The sequence below is a fragment of the Rhineura floridana genome, chromosome 7 (assembly GCF_030035675.1).
Source record: "Rhineura floridana isolate rRhiFlo1 chromosome 7, rRhiFlo1.hap2, whole genome shotgun sequence".
Classification (NCBI taxonomy): Eukaryota; Metazoa; Chordata; class Lepidosauria; order Squamata; family Rhineuridae; genus Rhineura; species Rhineura floridana.
The window spans coordinates 31,159,481-31,162,957 of NC_084486.1; the positions used below are offsets into that span (position 1 = coordinate 31,159,481).

The 3,477-nt window shown below is 43.0% G+C and overlaps 1 pseudogene; it reads left to right on the forward strand.

Moving 5' to 3' along the window:
* The first annotated feature begins 914 nt into the window (after positions 1 to 914).
* LOC133389647 (bifunctional methylenetetrahydrofolate dehydrogenase/cyclohydrolase, mitochondrial-like) lies at positions 915 to 1,799 on the forward strand (annotated as a pseudogene).
* The last annotated feature ends 1,678 nt before the right edge of the window (positions 1,800 to 3,477 follow it).

The window sequence follows — 3,477 nt, forward strand, 5'->3', positions numbered from 1 at the left end:
TCGGATCTCGGGCATCATATAACGCGAGTTTGAGACGCTTTGGATACTTTTCATTTTTTTGAAAAAATCCTGACCCGCGGGTCACACTTTTTGCCTGCTTTTTCTCTCCTGAGGTGCACTCAGGTTTCTGCAGCTTGTTCAGAATCTAGAGCAGGGAAACAGGTTCCGCAAACTTTTTCTGCCCTTTCGGATCTCGGGCATCATATGACGCGAGTTTGAGACGCTTTGGATACTTTTCATTTTTTTGAAAAAATCCTGACCCGCGGGTCACACTTTTTGCCTGCTTTTTCTCTCCTGAGCTGCACTCAGGTTTCTGCAGCTTGTTCAGAATCTAGAGCAGGGAAACAGGTTCCGCAAACTTTTTCTGCCCTTTCGGATCTCGGGCATCATATGACGCGAATTTGAGACGCTTTGGATACTTTTCATTTTTTTGAAAAAATCCTGACCCGCGGGTCACACTTTTTTCCTGCTTTTTCTCTCCTGAGCTGCCCTCAGGTTTCTGCAGCTTGTTCAGAATCTAGAGCAGGGAAACAGGTTCCGCAAACTTTTTCTGCCCTTTCGGATCTCGGGCATCATATGACGCGAGTTTGAGACGCTTTGGATACTTTTCATTTTTTTGAAAAAATCCTGACCCGCGGGTCACACTTTTTGCTTGAGGCATATGATTTTCATCCACAGATCAGAGGAGCAGAAGACTTCCCCTGCCCCCCTCCCAAGTAATGCCTAAAGGTAATGATGGAAACATTACAATTACTTCACAAAAGTAATAAAATTACTCCTAGTTCTATTACAATCAAAATGTAAAGGAATTATCCACTTGTTCCTCAAAAAATTAATGAATTACAAGTAATTTGTTACTTGTAACAAATTACTCCCAAGTCCTGGGTGTGGGGTGTGTTTTTTTTGCTTTTGTCATGGTAACCACTACCATCTCCCTGCTCTCGCTGCTCCAGCTCTTGGCCCAGGCTGCTTTGGCAGGCCATGGCAGTTGCTGCTGCCGCCACTACCTTAATCTCCCAAGGGGTACTTGCCCGCTCCATCTCGTTGCATCCAGGAATAAAGCTGCTGTTTTTTTGGGGAGAAAGCTGGCTTGGCAGATTAATCAAGAAGCCCATTATGAAGTGGAGCAGTGGATTGCATATGGAAATAAAAGACTCCCGTCTCAGTGTCATTCTAGTTGGTGCAAATCCTGCAAGCTACTCCTGTACTGCACAAAACCAAAGTAGCTGTGATGTAGGAATCAGGAGCAAAACAATTCTGAAGCCAACCTCCCATCAGTTAAGAGGAGTTCCTTGATTTAATCAGCAAGCTAAATAATGACAAACGTAGAGGGCCTCCTAGTTCAGCTCCCTTTACCTGAGCATATTGATTGAGCGGAAGCTCTGCAATGCTGTGAATCCTGAAAAAGATGTGCAGCTTCCATGTTGTGCTGTGATCAATATTCCATGCTGCCAACAATGCTTTGGTATGTGTGGGAAATCATTAAAAGAACTTGAATTCCAACCCTGGGGAAGAATGTTGTTGTAACTGGTCAATGGAAGAATGTTGGGATGCCCGTTGCAGTGCTTCTTCATATGGATGGAAGGCATGAACATCATGGAGGGGATGCAACAGTAACAATCTCTCATCACTACATTCCAAAAGAACAGCTTGAACAGCAGACAATTCTTGCTGACATTGTGGTTTCAGTTGCAGGCATCCCTAATCTGATTTCAGCTAATACGATCAAAGAGGGAGCTGCAGTTATTGATGCTGTTATAAACAGAGTCCAGGACCTATTATTGCCAAACCAAAACTAGCTACATCACTCTAGTCCCTGGTGGGGGTGGCCACATGACCATCGCCATGCTTGGAAAAATGGCATAATTGCTGAAAGAAACTGTGGAGGCCTCAGCAGCTTGAACCACTAAAGGCTTAATGTTGGAATTCTAGTGGCAAGTAGCCACCCTGGGCTCTTACTGGGAGAAAGGGCACCCTGGGCTTCTACTGGGATGCCGCCCTGGACTCCTACTGGTTGGAAGGGCGGGGTATAAATCAAATAATAAATAAATAAAATAACAACATTAGAAATCTCTTCCCAAACAGCCTAAGAATAGTGCAATATTTATTTATTGGATGAAAGTTATTGGTGAGTCTCATTCCAGAATATTTTTTAACGCAATTATGTTCCAGGTAAGAGTGCCCAACTCAATACATGGTGATTCTGATCTGATTCTGAATAAGGTTGAGATAAGAAAGAATTATTTTTAGATCTATCAGTGGTTCCTACCTTGTCCCTTTCACTCTTGGTAACTGGCAGCAGTGCTCAGTGTTGGGTAGCCAGGTGAACAACACCACTCTGCCTGCACTGCCCTGCTGACTGCTACTGCTTGCTCAGATTGCTGCAATGCATTACATGTGGTATTGCCTTTGAAAATGGTCCAGAAACTTCAGTTAGTCCAGAAAAGGGTGACAAGATTGTTAACGATATCAACCATCTTGGGCCCTAAGATGAGCAGGGGAGGTCTTGTTGGTGGTCCTGCCACTGGAGGTTGCCCACTTGGGGTTGACCCATAAAACGGCTTTCTTGATGGCGGTTCTCCATTTGTGGAACGCCCACTCTAGTGACATGTGTCAGTCTCATTAATAACTTTTAAGAGAAATTTTTAAACATTACCCAGGCATTTGATGTCTGAAAGATGTGTCCCTGGCCACCATGAAATTATTAGTTTTGAGAGTAGGTGATTGTTTTAAGAAGTTTTAAACTGTTTTAAGGAGCTTATTTTAAACTGTTTTAAAACCTTATTTTAAAGGTTGCTTTTTATGGTTTTTAGATGTGCATACAGAGAAGTCCCTCAGGAGTCAACAGGCTTCTCACCCTTTGAACTCATGTTCACTAGAAAAGTGAGGGGACCTTTGGAACTATTAAAAAATTCATGGGAAGGAACCCTGGGAGAGTACAAAACATCTGTAGTAGATTTTGTATTGGAATTCTGCAATAAATTAACATCAGTGATGGAGGTGGTGGAAAAGAATTTGAGTCAAGCACAGCAGAAGCAACGTTACTGGTATGACAGAACAGCCAGGGAACGTGTGTATGATGTGGGAGATATGGTTATGGCGTTCATACCCAGGAAACATGACAAATTACAGGCTAACTGGGAAGGACCATATACCATCAGAGAAAGGCTTGACACAGTGACGTATGTAATTACCACAGAACAATTAAACAAAAACAAAGTGGTTCATGTAAATATGTTAAAGCCTTACCATACCAGGGATGCACAGGTGTTGCAAGTTACCTTATTCCCTGAGGGAAGTGGGCCTGAACTTCCAGATTTGGTACAGGAAAGCAAAGACAAAGGAGGGGTAGATCAAGTGGAATGGTCAGAGGAGGTGAAGGAGGAAGTAAAAGAAGAGATTCTGAGAGTTTTGAAAACCTATAGGAATCTCTTTAGCAACAAACCTGGCCGAACCAGTATAGTTATACATTCCATT